Consider the following 23630-nt stretch of genomic DNA (forward strand, 5'->3'; position numbering starts at 1 on the left):
ATGAAATGTTTGGCCAACCCAATACTACAGGAAAAACTGGATACCCAAATACCATCAAAATAATTATGATCTGTGCTCAAATTATCAAAAGATTAATTTAGTAATCCAGTTCCCAGGAGCCAAGTACAAGCTGATAGCACATTTTGCTGTACATATTGATCAGGCAATGAAAGAGTCTGAATCACAACAAAGTAGCCATAGAACATAGGAATATAAAATGTGGAATATCCCCAAAAGTGGGGAAATTAATTAGCTACACTCTGTTTCCACTGTTTCCCCATCTATTTCCCATGAAGTGATGGGACCGGATGCCATGATCTTCATTTTCTGAATGTTGAACTTTAAGCCAGCTTTTTCACTCTGCACTTTCACTTTCATCAACAGGCTTTCAGTTCCTCTTCACTTTCTGCCATAAGGGTGGTGTCATCCACATATCTGAGGTTATTGATATTTCTCCCAGCAGTCTTGATTGCAGCTTGTGTTTCTTCCAGTCCAGCATTTCTCATGATGTACTCTGCACATAAGTTAAATAAGCAGGGTGACAATATACAGCCTTGACGTACTCCTTTTCCTATTTGGAACCAGTCTGTTGTTCCATGTCCAGTTCTAACTGTTGCTTCCTGACCTGCATACAGATTTCTCAAGAGGCAGGTCAGGTCGTCTGGTATTCCCATCTCTTTCAGAATTTCTCACAGTTTATTGTGATCCACACAGTCAAAGGCTTTGGCATAGTCAATAAAGCAGAAATAGATGTTTTTCTGGAACTCTCTTGCTTTTTCCATGATCTAGCAGATGTTGCCACTTTGATCTCTGGTTCCTCTGCCTTTTCTAAAACCAGCTTGAACATCAGGAAGTTCACGGTTCACATATTGCTGAAGCCTGGCTTGGAGAATTTTGAGCATTACTTTACTAGCATGTGAAATGAGTGCAATTGTGCGGTAGTTTGAGCATTCTTTGGCATTGCCTTTCTTTGAGATTAGAATGAAAACTGCCCTTTTCCAGTCCTGTGGCCACTGGTGAGTTTTCCAAATTTGCTGGCATATTGAGTGCAGCACTTTCACAGCATCATCTTTCAGGATTTGAAATAGCTCAATTGGAATTCCATCGCCTCCACTAACTTTGTTCATCAGATTTTTTATTTTGGGGGGTTCCAAAATCACTGCAGATGGTGATTGCAGCCATGAAATTAAAAGATGCTTACTCTTTGGAAGGAAAGTTATGACCAACCTAGATAGCATATTCAAAAACAGAGGCATTACTTTGCCAACAAAGGTCCATCTAGTCAAGGCTATGGTATTTCCTGTGGTCATGTATGGATGTGAGAGTTGGACTGTGAAGAATGCTGAGGGCTGAAGAATCGATGCTTTTGAACTGTGGTGTTGGAGAAGACTCTTGAGAGTCCCTTGGACTGCAAGGAGATCCAACCAGTCCATTCTGAAGGAGATCAACCCTGGGACTTCTTTGGAAGGAATGATGCTAAAGCTGAAGCTCCAGTACTTTGGCCACCTCATGTGAAGAGTTGACTCATTGGAAAAGACTCTGATGCTGGGAGGGATTGGGGGCAGGAGGAGAAAGGGATGACAGAGGATGAGATGGCTGGATGGCATCACTGACTCGATGGATGTGAGTCTGAGTGAACTCCGGGAGTTGGTGATGGACAGGGAGGCCTTGCGTGCTGTGATTCATGGTGTTACAAAGAGTCGGACATGACTGAGTGACTGAACTGAACTGAACTGAACTGAGGAATTGTTCAGTCTTTCATCACAGTAGTTAACTCTAGTAGTAGTTAACTGTGTTGAAAGACTAAACAATTTCCTAGAGTGTAGCTAATTAATTTTTCCCACTTTGGGGGATCTTCCAAATTGTATGGCAAAACCAATACTATATTGTAAAGTAAAAAAAAGTAATAATAATAAAAGGAAAAAAATAAATAAATACTAAAAAAACTTTAGGAATATATATTTCAAAAAGAGAAATTTTGGACGAAAAATTACATTAAAAATTTTAGGTAGGGATTCAACATTGTAAAGAGGATAAATTCTTGATTTATCTCAAGAATTATTCTCAGTCACTTATTTGTGAAACAGAAACAGGAAAATAACAATTTTCAATGAAGTTTAAGCTATCAGTCCAAGTCAAATGAACTCTATTTCCATGATTGATTCTTATTTCCCTTTTATGAATCTTAACAAAACTACACAATAAAGATAATTAAAGTGGCAATAGAAGTGTTTTTTTTTTTTTTTTTTTTTTGAGGTTGACAACCAAAGAAAGGCATATTTGCAGAATCTTAGCCACGAGGCAGTATTTTTCCCTGCATAAAATGTCACATAAGAGCTGAAGTCATATAACAGACAGACCTAGAGATCGCTATATTCTAACAGATATTCCCCTCTTTAAGAACTTGTATAGCTCTAGTTGCCAATACATAAATTACCTTATTGTTTGCAATTTGATTCCTTACTCTATGAATAGTTTAAAGAGTTATTTTAAAGAACATGTTAGTCACTTATAGTGATATCTAGGAAAAAATTACGGAAGCACATTTGAAATAGTAAAGTCAAATATAATCTATGGTCCAAAGGGCTCCTCTCAATAATAGACTTTTAAGTCCATGTTATTTCTACACATGGAATACATGTGATTTCTACACATATTTCTACACAAAGTTATTTATATTTTTCATGGGCTTCCCTGGTGGCTCAGTTAGTAAAGAATCTGCCTGCAATGCGGGAAACCTGGGTTTGATCCCTGGGTTGGGAAGATTCCCTGGAGAAGGGAATGGCTACTCACTCCAGTATTCTGGCCTGGAGAATTCCATGGACTGCATAGCCCATGCGGTCCCAAAGAGTCGGAAACGACTAAGCGACTTTCACTTCACTTCATACTTTTCACATTTTATTTTTCCATCAGTATCTGAATTTAACTTATAACCGCCAAACAGTGTTCATTTATTTAACACAGAAAATCTCATTTATTATTTTTTAATAAGTATCTTATTTTTTGCTAAATGTATTAACCTGCAGATATATTTATTATATTGTTTTATCTTTAGTCCAATTGATGAGTTTATGCTTTCAAAATCTGTATCATATAAAAGGACAGAACTTTAAGAAAGCTGAGTGAAACAGAAACCAAAAATGCTTTCCTTTATCATCTTCCTTATGATACATGGGAAAATATGTGTAATATTTATAATTTGTAATTCCTTCAACTCATTTATTGTTGTACAAACCATAGGAAGTAGGCTTGTATATCCAAGTGATTTTCGAAACCTGAGTTAGGTATTTCTTTGTCATTAATATGTTGGTCATTTCTCCAAGAGGCAGCAGTCTTCTATACCTTCTTATGGCCCTTATTGTATTATTTTTGGAAATATCTACATTTCCTTTAACTCTTTAGTTCTACTGTTTTGTACACTTGAGTATTTTGCCATTTATAAACTGGTTAGATTTATTCACACAGACATTTATTAAATGTTTTAACTGAGAAATCCTGGAAGTTAAAATGGTTGAAAACTGTTGAGTTATCAATTTTACTAGACATGATACTTTCCAGTCCATTCTACAGGAGATCAGCCCTCGGTGTTCTTTGGAAGGAATGATGCTAAAGCAGAAACTCCAGTACTCTGGCCACCTCATGCGAAGAGTTGACACACAGGAAAAGACTCTGATGCTGGCAGGGATTGGGGGCAGGAGGAGAAGAGGACGACAGAGGATGAGATGGCTGGATGGCATCACTGACTCGATGGACGTGAGTTTGAGTGAACTCCGGGAGTTGGTGATGGACAGGGAAGCCTGGCATGCTGCGATTCATGGGGTCGCAAATAGTCGGACTCGACTGAGCGACTTAACTGAACTGAACTGAATATTTTCATGTTATTTTTAACAGCTTGATTTTCTATTACAGATACTCTATATCCAGTATTTTTATGATGTACTTGTTTAGTCTCTAAGTCGTGTCCAACTCTTTGTGATCCCATGTAGTGGTAGCCCTCCAAGCTCCTCAGTCCATGGGATTTACCAGGCAAGAATACTGGAGTGGATTGCCATTTCCTTCTCCTGGGGATCTTCCCAACCCCGGGTTCAAATCCACATCTCCTGCTTAGCAAGTGGATTCTTTTACCACTGGGCCACCTGGGAAGCTGGTACTTATTTAACTGTTTTCTCTAAGGTCTGAATTTAAGCATCTGTGGAAAGTAATTTCAGTAATATTTTCCCACTTTTCTTGGTCCAACTCCATGTATTATATTTCTCCTCTTACTAATCACTGGACTTGCCTGGTGGCTCAGTCAGTCCAGTATTCTGGCCTGGAGAATTCCATGGAGTATGGTCGATGGGGTTGCAAAGAGTCAGATATTACTGAGCAACTTTCACTAATCACTACTTCTAATCATTACTACTAGTAATCACTTACTAATCATTACATAATTTAGTACTCCTTTAAAGGAGTACTGAAAACTAAAATCTTTCTAAATTTGTTTTCATGATTCTATTTTTTTCCATCATCAACACCTTTTATTTTATTTTTTAAACTAATTTATTTATTGAAATTGGAGGCTAATTACTTTACAATATTGTGGTGGGTTTTCCCATACATTGACATGTATGATTCTATTTTTTAGCTCTGTCCCCTTCAAAATGAACTTATCTTATACTTACTGAACTATCTTTTTGCTCTTATGTGAAATTCTAACTATTATACTATATTGTTATTTCTAGAATTATATATAAAATCCCTACCAGTGCCTTTACTGAGTTCTCAACAAAACAGAGGTCTTATTTTAATATCATATTTGCTGTCCAGCAGAAAAGCTGAATGCATTTCAAAGTAAAGCATTTCAGTACTTCAGGTAGAAGCTCAGCTGACCCTGTATTGAAGAAACTGTGTTACTTGTTCAAGAACAGATTTTTTTTTTTAAAGCACTATTAAACTATCTGGAGATTCAAATTCAGACGCCATCAGTTGTGGGTCTATTAGATATAAAGAAATGCGATATGATACAGACTAAGCAAAATGGCAGAGAAGACAGATAACATAACTAATTTTCCTGGGAGTGGGCAGAATAGGAATGAGGAAGTTGTATTTTAGAAGTGCTAGACCCTGAATTGTAGAACATCTGTGCAATATAAGTAGTAAATGACAGACATTTAAAAATATATAAGTGAAACATTTCAGAATAGCTCCATGATAAGTTACTGGTTTAACTTGGATAGTGTTTTTTAAGCAAATTCTTCCTGACTCACACATAACAGAATCAAAACTAAAAAGAACAGTGAGAGAGCCTTAGGTTTTACTTGTATAAGATTGTCCCAATATGTTACATGTTTTTTTCATATTCTGTGCTCTTGAAATTTCTAAATGTTAAATAGTGTTTCAAGATCATTAGATATATATTCTCAAAATGAAATAATGATGAAGTAAAATGATAACCAATTTTTTAAATGTTATTCCTGAAATCATATTCCTGACACATATCTTTTAAGATATAGTTCATTAACTGGTTGTACCAAAACCTGTAAAATTGTCCTGTCACTTATATACTATATATATTTTTCTCCCTGGCTATATATTTTTCTGGTCTGTCATAAGACAGCATTTTTCAAACATATTTTATTCAAATCAAAAAAATTTATTCAAAATCAAAATACTAAAAGGAAATGAAAAAGATATTATAGTCAAATGCACAAACATTTCTAGAAAAAATCATGAAAATGATGTGTACTTGGGAAAACCCTTTTTACTCTATTTAATATCTCCAAACTTTGGTCATGACACACAAATTGATTTGAGTTCCCCAAATTCCACTCACTTTATGACTAAGAATTCAAAAATCCTTAAAAAAAAAACCATTATTCTGTCATCTTGGTTTCCCTGAGAGAAGATATAGCTATGTAACTATATATTGACACTTATGATAATCTGAAAATACATTGACTAGCATTGTTTTCTTTATTTAACAGTTATTTACATGCACCTTTCAATAAGTTTCAGAAGTATCCCAAGTTACTGAAAGCTGTCTTTTTATATATGGAAACACCAAATATGTTTTATTATTATGTTTTATTAATATCTTGTTATTTAATATTATTATTTATATTTATTTTATATATTGTTATAGTATTAATGTGTTATATTCATTATGTTTTATTATTAACTTTTAAAATAGGCTAGTAAAATAATACATTTTCATCTACAATTTAAATACTTGTAAATGCTACCAATTCTCAAACACAAACTAAGCAACTAGTTTCTATGAAAATTATTTTAAAATAACAATCATTTAAAAAAAATCTCTAGCCTGACCATCAACACTACAGGTTAATCTTTGCAACAATTTTCTTTCATTAAATTAAATGGACTATGTACAAATCTATTGTTAGTATTACAAAGGAATATAAAGAAATATTAGCTTAAGTAGGTTATAACTAAGTACAAATAAAGGATAGCAATAACATTTACATTGCATGCTACATTAAATATAATTTAAATAAAAATTATTGTATTCTTGACTAAATAGAATTCATAGACAAGTAGATGGTTTGAAAACTTAGGTATACATCTTTCAGCTTATAAAAGAAAAGAAAGTGATTTTTTTTTTAATCTATTGAAGAACATAGGAAAAAGCTGTGTTGTAACAAAGATTTTTGAAAAAATAAAGCTTGAAAGGTACAAAGATGAATGGAAATAAAAGAGAAAATATGTATCAGAAGCTATAATTGGATACAATGTTATTACTATAGACCCCACTCTTTATTTCATTTATATAAAGTGAAATATAATATTCATTTCTATTAGAAAGAAATAACCCTGCATATCATATTCATGAAGGCCATTTTCACTTGGTTCTGTAAGCTGTAGATGAAAGGATTCAAAAGTGGGGCAACAAAGGTATTGAGCACTGCAATTCCCTTGGGAAAAAATAGTCTTTCTTGGACTGAAGGTTTTACATATATGAAAATGTAGCTGCCATAGGAAAGAGATATCACAATCATGTGAGCAGAACATGTTGTAAAAGCTTTCTTCCTCTGATTCGATGAAGGAATTTTTAGACTTGCTCTTGCAATATAGGTATATGATATTATCACCATTACTAATGTGACCACAAGAGTCATTGCAGCAGAAATGAATCCCACTGTCTCAATTATATGTGTGTCTGAGCAGGAGATCTGCATGAGGACAGTTGTGTCACAGTAGAAATGCTCAACAACATCGAGGCCCAAAAATAGTTTTAGATCTAAGAGGAAAGCACAAAGGTGGTAAAGCAGCCAGCAATCCAACAACAGAAGACAAGCTGAATGCAGATTTTACTGTTTATGATGGTTGTGTAATACAGGGGCTTACAGATGGCAACATAGTGGTCATAGAATATAGCTGCTAGCAAGTAAAACTCAGAAACTCCAGGAAGGAAGACAAAGAATACTTGAGAAACACATCTACTATAGGAAATGTTTTTGTCCCCAGTTGCCATCATAACTCGCAAATTAGGGATGCATGCAGTAGTATAGGAAATTTCTAAGAAGGAAAAATTCTGAAGGAAAAAATGCATGGGCTTCTTGAGGTGAGGATTCATTAGGATGAGTATGATGATGATGGTATTGCCAGTGATGCTCAGCAAGTAGGAGATAAGTAGAAAGATAAATAATATGACTTTCAATCATGGGTCATCAGTCAAACCTGCTAGAATAAACAGTCACTCTTGTATAATTTTCCATTAATATCCTCTACTTTTCCAGTTCTATGTAGGAAAAAAAGAAAATGGTTTAAGTGAAAAAAATAATATTGGTAACTAATGTTCAAAGAAAATTTAGCACAATTATGTTTCAGATAGAGTAACACAATTCACATTTGTGTTTTAAAAATGGTTATGCCAGAAGGAGTGGTAGTTTGCATTTCCAGCATCTATAACAGATGATTCAATCTTAATTCACAATTCTAAAATAGCCTGGATGATGGAAATACATGTTGATTGATAATACATGAATAAGTTGAAGGGAACTTAAATGCACATTTTAAAGCATACAAAAATGCTTTTTCCTTTGTTGTTTTTATTGCAAGGGTTGGTATGAATGCCAATACCTGTTTAATTGAACGCTTTGCATTATTAAAGCAAAATGATACCTGTCATTACATGTATATCAGCCCTTCTTATGCATTTAACACACACACACACATGCACACATTCACACACACGGTCCTAGCCACCATCAATGAACAGGGCTAACATATCTATACCATTTTAATTAATTAATCAAGTCAAATGCCTGATACTCATTTCCTTTACTTGCATGGCTAATGAAATCCAATTTCTGATAAGTCAATATGATAAATTGGGAATGTACTTATTTGCTGCACTTATTGTCATGTACTTTCTCTATTTCTGTTACCATTCTCAAAATTCCCCCTTTGGAATCCTGAAACAAAATTAGCAGAAATACAGTGAAATTTTCAATATATGTTATAAGAAACTAATGTTTTCTTCTGCGTTACAAATCTGAAAGTACATGTAAGAAAAAGTAAAAATAAGAATGCAGGATATAGGATCAGATAGAAATATGCAAATATGTGTTCAGGAAACTGTAGAAGGCTTAAGAAGTAGAAAAAAGAGAAAGGAAAAGCAAAGCATTATGCAAAAGTAGAACATTAAGAAGAGTTTTTAGAGATAGAATTAAACTAAGGAAAAATTTGAAAAAAGACTGAAAATATGCAAGTTATTTTCAAATTAAAATACATAAATTAGTAAGTGAAAATTATTAACTTAGTAAAAACTAGGAAATAAAAATTATAAGGAGAAAATTTTGACCATTTGAAATTTTTCTCTATCTGCTCTTATTGTTTACACTTACCACTTTATTCTTTTGTCATAGAGATAAAAATATAGCAAATTTGAGTTCAGCATAGCCTGAGAGATGAGTCACCAGTTGGTACATTTCAAACGCATACTGAACCTTAGACTTACTGACAAAGTTTAGGAGGTATATATTTCCTTATTATAAGGATATTCAAACATATGAGTAACATGTAATTCCAGAAATATTAACTATAGAGATCTATTCTCATCACTGGACATACATGAAGTGGGACAGTCCTGTTGTTCAGGTTTGCACAGATAAAAATTTGAGGGTCAGGATCAAGTTAAAAGAGTTATATTTTTCAAAATTCTCCTCTTAAAAGTACATTTTGTACAAATAATTTTATAGCAGATATACTTCATTTTTTTTAATAAAAAAGATTAATGACATCTCTAAGGAACTGTTACTTCCTTGGTATCTTCAACGGGAAGCATATAAAGTAATTAAGGTTTTGTGAGAAGTACTAGATAAAACTGTCAGGAGCCAGCGTGAGGAACTCCGCCCGTGGGAAAGGTCATGAGGAAGGAGACTCAGCATACCCAAAGTCGGGATCAAGCCTCAGGAGTCCCCATGGATATTCTCGAGCATCTACCCCCAAAAACCAGAGTCTGCCTACTTTACTGCTTTCTGCTCTCACCTCTGACTTTACGGGGGCTGTCCCCCACCACCATCTCGCTCTCTCTGAAAAGGAGTTAACTTACAGTTCTAGTTAATAAAGTTTTTGAGCATAATAGGAGTGTTTAAATCTAAACCCCTCAGATAGCTCTCTAACTTGCCTGACAAGTTTACCTGGACTCCTACAGCTATGCATACGATTGTTTACAGTCTCCCAGCTGCAAGAAGCACAGGAAGCCTAAGATATTCAAATAGCTTAGAGCCTCTCAGAGAGTTAGAAACTGTCAGAATAAAACTAGTAAAAGATTTCATTGATGAGCCAGTGTTTGTTGCCAAGTTTCCACATCCCCTGTATTGTATCCTTGAATGTGTATTAATTAATATAGTTGGTATATAGAAAAAATAAGTAGTGGCCTTTGTGTTAGCAACTTTAGACCCTTAAGGTAATAAATTCTTTCCTTTGTTGTAAACCCACTGCACCACTGCCCTATAGGAATGCAACTTTATCTAACACCTTCAGAGGATGGCGCCAAAACTTAAAATAATTACTCTTAGAGAAAATAAGTCTTACAGTTGACAAACCTTTGTCAGAGTCATAAAATGTTAATAGGCCTTCTGGCCAAAAGATGATGTAAATCACCTAAACCATTTGCATACGATAAATTTGCAAAAAAGAAAGCCTGGTTTCAATAAGGATCAAAGACTGCTGACTTTGCATGATTTCACGCCCCCTATTATCCTCTATGTGCAACTTATGGTATAAAAGCCCCTGTTGAAAATAAAGCTATGGGCCTTGCTCACCAAAGCTTGGTCTCCCCTTGTCATTCTCTCTTGTTTCCTTTTCCTCCTTTTCTATTCTGTTCTTCCTTCATGCCAAAATAATTTGGAGCATGGGGGTCCTCTGTGACCACTTATTTGCCTGAGCTTCTAAGACCCACTCGAGAAGGTGCCTAAGGTGGGGGCACCTTCCGCTATTCGAGAGGGTGCCTGTGGCCTCCGTGGTCAGAGCAAGTTTGGTGTCACGAACTTTATTGATTTCCCACGTAAACCAGTTATTATTGAGCATCTAATAATCACTCAGCCTTTGCTATCCCTTAATCGCCAACGCCATCATCCTGAGGGAATCCCTGGATCCAACCGGGGCTGGACCCCAGGATAAAACGCTTACAACATTGAAAATATCAAGATTATGATTCCCAACTTCTAAAATACACATTATTATTATTAAAGAAGTGTACATATATTTATATATATTATACACATATATGTGTGTGTGAAGTCGCTCAGTCGTATCCAACTCTTTGCGACCCCATGGACTGTAGCCCGCCAGGCTCCTCTGTCCATGGGATTCTCCAGGGAAGAATACTGGAGTGGGTTGCCATTTCCTTCTCCAGGGAATCTTCCCAACCCAGGGATCAAGCCCGGGTCCCTGCATTGCAGGCAGACCCTTAATCCTCTGAGCCACCAGGGAACCAATCAGTCAGTTAGTTCAGTCGCTCAGTCGTGTCCGACTCTTTCCCTTCATATAGGGACGCCATATATGTATGTATATATACATATATGCACAAAAGGACAAATAAAAGTTACTCAATAAGATCTGAAGAAGTTACACTAGAATTCTAAGAAAAAAAAAAAAAACAAGATCTGATGTCATAATCATCTTAACAATGTAGACATATTCAAAAAGAAGTGACTATTCATATTCCTGGACAATCTTTCAGTTCAGTTCAGTTCAGTTCAGTTGCTCAGTCTTGTCCGACTCTTTGCAACCCCATGAATTGCAGCACGCCAGGCCTCCCTGTCCATCACCAACTCCTGGGGTTCACCCAAACTCATGTCCATCGAGTCGGTGATGCCATCCAGCCATCTCATCCTCTGTCATCCCCTTCTCGTCCTGCCCCCAATCCCTCCCAGCATCAGAGTCTTTTCCAATGAGTCAACTTCTCATATGAGGTGGCCAAAGTATTGGAGTTTTAGGCTCAGCATCAGTCCTTCCAAAGAATACCCAGGGCTGATCTCCTTCAGAATGGACTGGTTGGATCTTCTGGCAGACCAACAGACTCTCAAGAGTCTTCTCCAACACCACAGTTCAAAAGCATCAGTTCTTCAGCACTCAGCTTTCTTCATAGTCCAACTCTCACATCCATACATGATCACTGGAAAAACCATAGCCTTGACTAGACGGACCTTTGTTGGCAAAGTAATATCTCTGCTTTTCAATACGCTGTCTAGGTTAGTCATAACTTTCCTTCCAAGGAGTAAGGATTTTTTTTTTAAATTTCATGGCTGCCATCACCATCTGCAGTGATTTTGGAGCCCAAAAGTAAAGTCTGATACTGTTTCCACAGTTTCCCCACCTATTTGCCATCAAGTGATGCAACCGGATGCCATGATCTTCGTTTTCTGAATGTTGAGCTTTCAGCCAACTTTTTCACTCTCCACTTTCACTTCCATCAAGAGGCTCTTTAGTTTTTCGCTTTCTGCCAAAAGGGTAGTGTCATCTGCATATCTGAGGTTATTGATATTTCTCCTGGCAATCTTGATTCCAGCTTGTCTTCTTCCAGCCCAGTGTTTCTCATGATGTACTCTGCATAGAAGTTACATAAGCAGGGTGACAATATACAGCCTTGATGTACTTTTTTTCCTATTTGGAACCAGTCTGTTGTTCCATGTCCAGTTCTAACTGTTGCTTCCTGACCTGCATATAGGTTTCTGTAGAGGCAGGTCAGGTGGTATGGTATTCCCATCTCTGTAAGAACTGTCCACAGTTTGTGGAAAATAAAGTACAAATGTTAATTTTCCAGACACAGCTTCCACTTCATGTCATATATGACCTCAGTTTCTTTTCTCCAAATAGTTTTGTGATGTTTTTTATTGGACCTGAGATTGATCTTTAATAATTAAGCAGTCTCTACCTTTCTTATGTGGAATGAATATTTTTCCATGTATATAGTTAGCCTTCCTTGCAACTTATTGTGGCCATGCAACTAAATTCTGTCCAAAGGATATATTAAAAGAAGATACCTTATTCAATTCCATGGATTATCTTCTGATAATAGTGGTTATTCCTCGTCTTCCTCTTTACCGCCTCTCACTACTGAAATACTGATGTGATGGCGAGTCATTTGCAGTCATTATCATGAGAAAGTACACAAGGAACGTTGAATACACAAGATAGAACACATCCAGGATCCTGATACATTTGTAGGTCATACCAGCATAAAAACACATGATTTTAGGGAACGGTTTCACATACCAAGCCAGATTAAAATAATTTTTTGTTCAAAGAGCTCTGATATTTGTTGATTACTGTCCAAACATCAATTAAGTTACAAATTTCTTAGTTATTTAAAGAAATATTAACTATTTACAGATTGTGTTTTAAATATGGTTAGATCATCTTGGGTCTCTCTATTGGTGTCATTTCCATTATTTTTGGTCATTTGATCTCCCTCTGGTATACCTGCAAATTTTTTAATCTATACTCAAAACTATCTGCAAATGTTAAAGGCTCTGGATGACAAGTTATGCCTACAAATAGAATTTATTATATCACAGCACACAGGTAAAGCCTGATGATCTTGATCAAAACAAATAGTAAGATTATTCAAATCTGTTTTTCATCTTTTTTGAGAAATAATGAATTCATTATATTTATTCTTAAGGTACAAAATTTCAGCACTCTGAACTAAAAGCCTACATTTTTACACATGTTTTTGAATCTTCATAAACTGTAACTGTCAAAATTTTGCCTTCAGTGACTAGTAGACAGAAAGAATTTCTTCTCAGAGGTTTAATCTGTTAGCTGTTGTTTTATTCGTGCAGGCTCAGGTTTCCATTGTGTTAGTCGCCCAGTCATGTCTGACTCTTTGTGACCCCATGGTCCGTATAGCCCGCCAGGCTCTTCTGTCCATAGGATTTTCCAGCCAAGGATTCTGGAGTGGGTTGCCATTTCCTTCTCCAGGGAACGCAGGGATCGAACTCGGGTCTCATACATTGCAGGAGGATGCTTTACCATCTGAGCTACTAGGGAAACCCCCAGATCTCCATTACTTAAGGATTAAGACTGATCAAATGTGTTCAGGGAAAAACACTGAAAAATTTCAGGCTTGTTAGTCATCAGTTGCTTTTTCACAAATTCATGATACTACTGTCAAAATTAAAATATATATCAAAGAAACAAGCACTGGCACACTGCTATTAATTAAAATCCTGAATGAGTTTGTATTTCATTATTTTTCCTAGGACAACAGATGTTTGAAAAGCCACCATGGGCTGAGAAGAACATAGTGATACAGAGATAACATTTATTAGGCAGAACAACTATATACACTCCTTTTGATCATGAGTGTAGAAAATCCAGCCTGAAATTTCAAGGGAATCTAGCTTTTGCTAAGGGTGGTTACAGGAAATCAAGACAAGTAATTGGTATTTATCTTTCCCAATTATTTTCTGATTTCTTTATACTATTTTCATAGTCATGTAAACATACTATATTTAGTAGCTTCCAAAGACCCAAGTTTATTTTTTCATAGCTCTAACTGTAACAGAAAAGAATATTTTCTCAAACATTTAGAAAACTTTATTAAATTGAGTTTTACTGAACTGATTTTGGCCTCATGCCAAACTATGCTTTATGGATGATTTTCTACCTGAATAAAGAAATAAATAAAATGATTGGGGTAGAGCTAAAGATGAATGTGTGTGTGAGAGAGAGAAAGAGAGAGAGAGATTGTGAGATTAGCCTGTCAGATAGATTATCTGACAAATTGTATATATCATTCAAGACAATTCATGTTGATAATACGCCATATGGTAAATGTATAAGAAGCATCCTCCAAGTATAAATATATACCTGGCCTGCAATGTTACAGAGCTTTCCAGCTATTTAAATGGCTTGGCACACGTACTAATGACAAGCTACTACTTGCAAATTATAATACCAGCATGATATAACCTGGTACTGCATCAGGTTACTGAAAGTGTCTTTTTGTTACTGAGTGACTGAGAGCCTGAAAGGCTCCTTTGTGCACCTCCAAACCCAATCGCTAAAAAGTACTTATCACTATCTTGGCATGTCTGTAAACCACTCTTGGTCACAAACTTACTGGGAAATGTTGAAACTGAATAGAACAAGCCTATGGCATCAAACAAAAATGAATTTGAGTTCTGTCTCTCTCTTTTTTTATCTTCTTATTTTTTTAATTTATTTTTTAAATATAAATTTATTTATTTTAAATGGATGTTAATTACTCTATAATATTGTATTGGTTTCACCATACATCAACATGAATCTGCCACAGGTATACATGTATTCCCCATCCTGAACCCCCCTCCCTCCTCCCTCTCAGTACCATCCCTCTGGGTCGTCCCAATGCACCAGCCCCAAGCATCCAGTATCCTGCATCAAACCTGGACTGGCGATTCGTTTCATATATGATACTATACAGGTTTCAATGCCATTCTCCCAAATCATCCCACCCTCTCCCTCTCCCACAGAATACAAAAGACTGTTCTATACATCTGTGTCTCTTTTGCTGTCTCACATACAGGGTTATTGTGACCATCCTTCTAAATTCCATATATATGTGTTAGTATCCTGTATTGGTGTTTTTCTTTCTAGCTTACTTCACTGTGTAAAATAGGCTCCAGTTTCATCCACCTCATTAGAAATGATTCAAATGTATTCTTTTTAATTGCTGAGTAATACTCCACTGTGTATATGTACCACAACTTTCTTATTCATTAACCTGCTGATGGGCATCTAGGTTGCTTCCATGTCCTGGCTATTATAAACAGTCCTGCGATGACCATTGAGGTACACATGTCTCTTTCAATTCTGGTTTCCTCAGTGTGTATGCCCAGCAGTGGGATTGCTGTGTCATAAGGCAGTTCTATTTTCAGTTTTTTTAAAGAATCTCCACACTGTTCTCCATGGTAGCTGTACTAGTTTTCATTTAGGCTAACAGTGTAAGAGGGTTCCCTTTTCTCCACACCTTCTCCAGCATATACTGATTGTAGACTTTTGGATTGCAGCCATTCTGACTGGTGTGAAATGATACCTCGTTGTGGTTTTGATTTGCATTTCCCTGATAATGAATGATGTTGAGCATCTTTTCATGTGTTTGTTAGCCATCATTATGTCTTCTTTGGAGAAATGTCTATTTAGTTCTTTGGCCCATTTTTTGATTGGGTCATTTATTTTTCTGGAATTGAGCTGTAGGAGTTGCTTGTATATTTTTGAGATTAGTTGTTTGTCAGTTGCTTGATTTGCTATTATTTTCTCCCATTCCGAAGGCTATCTTTTCACCTTGCTTAGAGTTTCCTTTGTTGTGCAGAAGCTTTTAAGTTTAATTAGGTCCCATTTGTTTCTTTTTGCTTTTATTTCCAATATTCTGGGAGGTGGGTCATAGAGGATCCTGCTATATGTAGGTCGGAGGGTGTTTTGCCTATGTTCTTCTCTAGGAGTTTTATAGTTTCTGGTCTTACGTTTAGATCTTTAATCCATTTTGAGTTTATTTTTGTGTATGGTGTTAGAAACTGTTCTAGTTTCATTCTTTTCCAGGTTGTTGGCCAGTTTTCCCATCACCACTTGTTAAAGAGATTGTCTTTAACCCATTGTAAATTCTTGCCTCCCTTGTCAAAGGTGTCCATATGTGCGTGGATTTATCTCTGGGCTTTCTATTTTGTTCCATTGATCTATATTTCTGTCTTTGTGCCAGTACCATACTGTCTTGATGACTGTGGCTTTGTAGTAGAGCCTGAAGTCAGGTAGGTTGATTCCTCCAGTTCCATTCTTCTTTCTCAAGATAGCTTTGGCTATTCTAAGTTTTTTGTGTTTTCATACAGATTGTGAAATTATTTGTTCTAGCTCTGTGAAAAATACTGTTGGTAGCTTGAGAGGAATTGCATTGAATCTATAAATTGCTTTGGGTAGTATACTCATTTTCACTATGTTGATTCTTCTGATCCATGAGCATGGTATATTTCTCCATCTATTAGTGTCTTCTTTGATTTCTTTCACAAGTGTTTTGTACTTTTCTATATATAGCTCTTTAGTATCTTTAGGTAGACATATTCCTAAGTATTTTATTCTTTTCGTTGCAATGGTGAACAGAATTGTTTCCTTAATTTCCCTTTCTATTTTCTCATTATTAGTGTATAGGAATACAAGGGATTTCTCTATGTTTATTTTGTATCCTGCAACTTTACTATATTCATTGATTAGCTCCAGTAATTTTCTGGTGGAGTCTTTAGGGTTTTCTATGTAGAGGATCATGTCATCTACAAACAGTGAGAGTCTTTCTTCTTCTTTCCAATTTGGATTCCTTTTATTTCTTTTTCTGCTCTGATTGCTGTGGCCAAAACTTCCAAAACTATGTTGAATAGTAATGGTGAAAGTGGGCACCCTTGTCTTGTTCCTGACTTTAGGGGAAATGCTTTCAATTTTTCACCATTGAGGATGATGTTTGCTGTGGGTTTGTCATATATAGCTTTTATTATGTTGAGGTATGTTCCTTCTATTCCTGCTTTCTGGAGAGTTTTTATCATAAATGGATGTTGAATTTTGTCAAAGGCTTTCTCTGCATCTATTGAGATAATCATATGGTTTTTATTTTTCAATTTGTTAATGTGGTGTATTACATTGATTGATTTGCGGATATTGAAGAATCCTTGCATCCCTGGGATAAAGCCCACTTGGTCATGGTGTATGATCTTTTTAATGTGTTGCTGGATTCTAATTGCTAGAATTTTGTCAAGGATTTTTGCATCTATGTTCATCAGTAATATTGGAGTGTAGTTTTCTTTTTTTGTGGGATCTTTGTCAGGTTTTGGTATTAGGGTGATGGTGGCCTCATAGAATGAGTTTGGAAGTTTATCTTCCTCTGCAATTTTCTGGAAGAGTTTGAATAGGATAAGTGTCAGCTCTTCTCTAAATTTTTGGTAGAATTCATCTGTGCAGCCATCTGGACCGGGCTTTTGTTTGCTGAAAGATTTCTGATTACAGTTTCAATTTCCATGCTTGTGCAAGGTCTGTTAAGTTTTTCTATTTCTTCCTGGTGCACTTTTGGAAAGTTGTACTTTTCTAAGAATTTGTCCATTTCTTCCACGTAGTCCATTTTATTTGCATATAATTGCTGATAGTAGTCTCTTATGATCCTTTGTATTTCTGTGTTGTCTGTTGTGATCTCTCCATTTTCATTTCTAATTTTATTGATTCGATTTTTCTCCCTTTGTTTCTTGATGAGTCTGGCTAATGGTTTGTCAATTTTATTTATCCTTTCAAAGAACCAGCTTTTGGCTTTCTTGATTTTTGCTATGGTCTCTTTTGTTTCTGCCCTAATTTTTAAGATTTCTTTCTTTCTACTTACCCTGGGGTTCTTCATTTCTTCCTTTTCTAGTTGCTTTAGGTGTAGAGTTAGGTTATTTATTTGACTTGTTTCTTGAGGTATGCCTGTATTGCTATGAACTTTCCCCTTAGCACTGCTTTTATAGTGTCCCACAGGTTTTGGGTTGTTGTGTTTTCATTTTCATTCGTTTCTATGCATATTTTGATTCCTTTTTTGATTTCTTCTGTGATTTGTTGGTTATTTAGCAGCGTGTTGTCTAGCCTCCATATGTTGGTATTTTTAATAGTTTTTCTCCTGTAACTGAAATCTAATCATAGTGCATTGTGGTCAAAAAAGATGCTTGGTATGATTTCAATTTTTTTGAATTCACCAAGGCTAGATTTATGGCCCAGGATATGTTCTATCCTGGAGAAGGTTCCGTGTGCACTTGAGAAAAGGTGAAATTCTTTTTTGGGGGGCTGAAATGTCCTATAGGTATCAATTAGGTCTAACTGGTCTATTGTATCGTTTAAAATTTGTGTTTCCTTGTTAATTTTCTGTTTAGTTGACCAATCCATAGTTGTGAGTTGGGGTATTAAAATCTCCCACTATTATTGTGTTCTTGTTAATTTCCCCTTTCATACTTGTTAGCATATGTCTTACATATTGCGGTGTTCCTATGTTGGGTGTATGTATATTTATAATTGTTATATCTTCTTCTTGGATTGATCCTTTGTTCATTTTGTTGTGTCCTTCTTTGTCTCTTTTCACAACCTTTGTTTTAAAGTCTATTTTATCTGATATGAGTATTGCTTTTCCTGCTTTCTTTTGGTCTCTATTTGCATGGAAAATTTTTTTCCAGCCCTTCACTTTCAGTCTGTTTGTGTCCCCTGTTTCGACGTGGGTCTCTTGTAGACACCATATATCGGGGTCTTGTTTTTGTATGCATGTAGCCAGTCTTTGTTTCTTGGTTGAGGCATTCAACCCATTTAGGTTTAAGGTAATTATTGATAAGTATGATCCAGTTACCATTTGCTTTGCTGTTTTGGGTTTGAGTTTATACACCCTTTTTGTGTTTCCTGTCTAGAGAATCTCCTTTAGCATTTGTTGGAGAGCTGGCTTGGTGGTGCTGAATTCTCTCAGCTTTTGTTTGTCTGTAAAGCTTTTGATTTCTCCTTCATGTTTGAATGAGATCTTTTCTGGGTACAGTAATCTGGGCTGTAGGTTATTTTCTTTGATCACTTTAAGTATGTCTTGCCATTCCCTCCTGGTTTGAAGAGTTTCTATTGAAAGATCAGCTGTTATCCTTACGGGAATCCCCTTGTGTGTTATTTGTTATTTTTCCCTTGCTGCTTTTAATATTTGTTCTCTGTGTTTGATCTTTGTTAATTTGATCAATATGTGTCTTGGGGTGTTTTGTCTTGGGTTTATCCTGTTTGGGATTCTCTGGTTTTCTTGGACTTGGGTGATTATTTCTTTCCCCATTTTAGGGAAGTTTTCAACTATTATCTCCTCAAGTATTTTCTCATGGTCTTTCTTTTTGTCTTCTTCTTCTGGGACCCCTATGATTCGAATGCTGGGGTATTTAACACTGTCCTGGAGGTCTCTGAGATTGTCCTCATTTCTTTTGATTCATTTTTCTTTCTTCCTCTCTGATTCATTTATTTCTACCATTCTATCTTCTAATTCATTAATCCTATCTTCTGCCTCTGTTATTCTACTATTTGTTGCCTCCAGAGTGTTTTGATCTCATTTATTGCATTATTCATTATTTATTGACTCTTTTTTATTTCTTCTAGGTGCTTGTTAAACCTTTCTTGCATTTTCTCAATCCTTGTCTCCAGGCTATTTATCTGTGATTCCATTTTGATTTCAAGATTTTGGATCATTTTCACTATCATTACTTGGAATTCTTTATCAGGTAGATTCCCTATCTCTTCCTCTTTTGTTTGGTTTGGTGGGCATTTATCCTGTTCCTTTACCTGCTGGGTATTCCTCTGTCTCTTCATCTTGTTTATATTGCTGAGTCTGGGGTGTCCTTTCTGTACTCTTGCAGTTTGTGGAGTTCTCTTTATTGTGGAGTTTCCTCACTGTTGGAGGGGTTGAATAGGTGGCTTGTCAAGGTTTTTTGGTTAGGGAAGCTTGTGTCGGTGTTCTGGTGGGTGGAGCTGGATTTCTTCTCTCTGGAGTGCAATGAAGTGTCCAGTAATGAGTTATGAGATGTCAATGGTTTTGGAGTAACTTTGGGCAGCCTGTGTATTGGAGCTCAGGGCTGTGTTCTTGTGTTGCTGGAGAATTTGCGTGGTATGTCTTGCTCTGGAACTTCTTGGCCCTTGTGTGGTGCTTGGTTTCAGTGTAGGTATGGAGGCGTTTGATGAGCTCCTGTCAAATAATGTTCCCTGGAGTCAGGAGTTCTCTGGTGTTCTCAGGGTTTGGACTTAAGCCTCCTGCTTCTGGTTTTCAGTCTTATTTTTATAATAGTCTCAAGACTTCTCCTTCTATACAGCACTGTTGATAAAAAATCTCCTTTTGAAGACAATGGGCCACTTTTCTGGATGTCTGATATCCTCTGCTGGCATTCAGAAGTTGTTTTGTGGTATTTACTCAGCGTTTAAATGTTCTTTTGATGAATTTTGGGGGAAAAAGTGGTCTACCCGTCCTATTCCTCTGCCACCTTAGGACAACCTCCTCTGTCTGTCTTAATAACAAATGGGATTCTGGAAATTTTACTGTAGCTCATTGAAGTTCACCTTTTTCACAAGATAAAATAATTAATGATACAGGATATTTTCTTCTGTTTTCTTTTGATTTTGAACATTCAAATAGTATATGTAGACCCTTAGGATGATGCCTGGAATAAAAATGGTGGTTCTTATTAATTATCTAAATGATATTAAATGATATATATGTTTTTGCTTACCTTACTACAGCAGGCTGGTTTAGGTATCTGGAAGGAAAGTCTTACTCACAAATAAAAAGTGCCTGTGATAACTATCCCTGTGTAACTGTCCTTAATATCACCTGCAGTAGTTGTAGAAATTGGGGTGTTTTGTGTTTAGAATTTTATAGACTTTAAGGTACTGGTTACAGTAAACATTATGTAAAGGAATAAGTATTTTCATAGAATTAATGCATATTTAGTTTTCCCCTTTTCATTTATCCACTAAAATGTGTCTTCTTTATTGTTTTTATATTTGAAAATGTAAGAAAAGGGCATGTATAAGTTAATGAAATGTGTCAAATAAATTGGGAGATAGTTGAAAAAAAATTATGTAAATTGGAACATTAACCATGTCATAGGCCATCTTTATCTAAGCTAATTTTATTATAAAATATGTATAATGAAAATTTATATATATGCACTATAGAGAGATAGTATAAATAATACCAATGAACCCATCTTTCAGCTTCAACTATTATAAACATTATAGTATTTTTGTTAGTTGATATCACTGTAATATTTTTTAGTGCACGATTTTGAAACAAACAACAGACAACTCTATGTCAACTCTATGTACTCCATTGTTTAACAGAGAAGGAATTTAAAGACATAATTCTAATGACATTATCACATTTTGCATATTTTAAAATTAACCAGGAACTTAAAAAATGCCACTTTGCAGTTTTCTTGGTTAGGTTACTATGACTCTGAGATCTACATGTTCAGTTGATGGATATGTATCTTACATTATTTTAATCTAGAATAATATTCTGAAGCATTACTTTTTTCTATGCTTTTGGTATTCTGAAATAATTAGATTATTTTAATACACAATATGTCATTTTCTAAATTGAACAGCTGGATCCTTATGATGTTATTTAATGGGATCCTCTGAGTCCTATATTTCCTATAAAACGGTAGTTTATGTATAGACATCTGACTCTTAGTTTTAAAACATACAACTTGAATTTTACCAGAAATCTTTTTAAATTACATTTTACATGCTTATAATCACACTCTATTCCTCAGTTCAGTTCAGTTGCTCAGTCGTGTCTGACTCTTTGAGACCCTGTGGACTTTAGCACACCAGGTTTTCCTGTCCATCATCAACTCCCGGAGCTAACTCAAACTCTGTCCATTGAGTCAGTGATGCCATCCAACCATCTCATCCTCTGCCGCCCCCTTCTCCTCCTGCCTTCACTCTTCCCCAGCATCAGGGTCTTTTCAAATGAGTCAGTTCTTCGCATTAGGTGGTCAAATATTGGAGTTTCAGCTTCAGCATCAGTCCTTCCAATGAATATTCAGGACTGATTTCCTTTAGGATGGACTCGTTGGATCTCCTTGCTGTACAAAGCACTCTCAAGAGTCTTCTCCAACACCACAGTTCAAAAGCATCAGATCTTCAGCACACAGTTTTCTTTATAGTCCAACTCTCATATCCATATACGACTATTGGAAAAAGCTTTGATTGGACTACATAGCTTTGATTGGACAGACCTTTGGCAAAATAATGTCTTTTCTTTTTAATATGCTGTCTAAGTTGGTAATAACTTTTCTTCCAAGGAGCAAGCATCTTTTAATTTCATGGCTACAGTTACCATCTGCAATGATTTTGGAGCCACCAAAAAATAAAGTCTGTCACTGTTTCCATTGCTTCCCCATCTGTTTTCCATTAAGTACTGGGACCAGATGCATAATCTTAGTTTTTTGGATGTTGGGTTTTAAGCCAACTTTGTCACTCTGCTCTTTCACTTTCATCAAGAGGTGCTTTAGTTCTTCTTCACTTTCTGCCATATGTATGGTGTCATCTGAATATCTGAGGGTATTGATTTTCTCCTGGCAATCTTTTTTTTTTTAATTTCTTTATTTTAATTGGAGGTTAATCACTTTACAATATTGTATTGGTTTTGCCATACGTCAACATGAATCCACCACAGTTATACACGTGTTCCCCGTCCTGAACCCCCCTCCCACCTCCCTCCCCATACCATCCCTCTGGGTCGACCCAGCACACCAGTCCCAAGCATCCAGTATCATGCATAGAACCTGGACTGATAATTCGTCTCGCACATGATATTATACATGTTTCAATGCCATTCTCCCAAATCATCTCACCCTTGCCTCTTCCCACAGAGTCCAAAAGATCTCCTGGCAATCTTGATTTCAGTTTGTGCTTCATACAGCCTGGCATTTCTCACGTGCACTCTTCATATAAGTTAAATAAGCACAGTGGCAACATACAGCCTTGACATACTCCTTTCCCAATTTGGAACCAGTCTGTTGTTCTATGTATAGTTCTAACCATTGCTTATTCCTTAGTACAATTAAATTAATTGATTTGATTTTCTTGTTTCTGTTATGATTATTCTTATTTACAACTGAATTACATGATTCTTTAAAAAAAAAAAAAAGAAAGAAAAACTCCTGTGCTCTACTTTGTTTTTGTTTTCTTAACAGTGTATGTGAATATATGCAATAATATAAATGAACTAATAATTAACATTACTCCTTGCACTCAATAGTTATACTTTCAATTAGACACTATAATATCTCAAAATAAGCTGGTTATCATTACATTATTATTTTTAGTTATATACTTATGCTATTACATAGAATCTAAGGAACATAGTTCCAAAATGAATAGAGAATTGCTGATAAAGTACTAAATGTGATCTCACTGGGCTGAATTTTATTCTTAATCAAAGTTACCTAGATACAGTACACATATATGACTCAATATTTATTAACTACATGGAATAAAATGTAACAGAAATATGCCATATGATTTTTTTATTACACTAGCATAGTGTGAGTGATTTTTTTAAATTGAAGACAAAAATAACATTTTCTTTTGTCTCAAGACAAAAAAAAAAAAAACAGTTTTATCTCAAC

The 23630-nt window shown here is 35.7% G+C and overlaps 1 pseudogene; it reads right to left on the minus strand.

Annotated features, from left to right (window-relative positions):
• Positions 1-6794: 6794 nt before the first annotated feature.
• On the minus strand, positions 6795-7715 carry LOC133248906 (olfactory receptor 6C74-like; annotated as a pseudogene).
• Between the last annotated feature and the right edge of the window lie 15915 nt (positions 7716-23630).

Source organism: Bos javanicus, chromosome 5 (genome assembly GCF_032452875.1).
Source record: "Bos javanicus breed banteng chromosome 5, ARS-OSU_banteng_1.0, whole genome shotgun sequence".
Taxonomy (NCBI): Eukaryota; Metazoa; Chordata; class Mammalia; order Artiodactyla; family Bovidae; genus Bos; species Bos javanicus.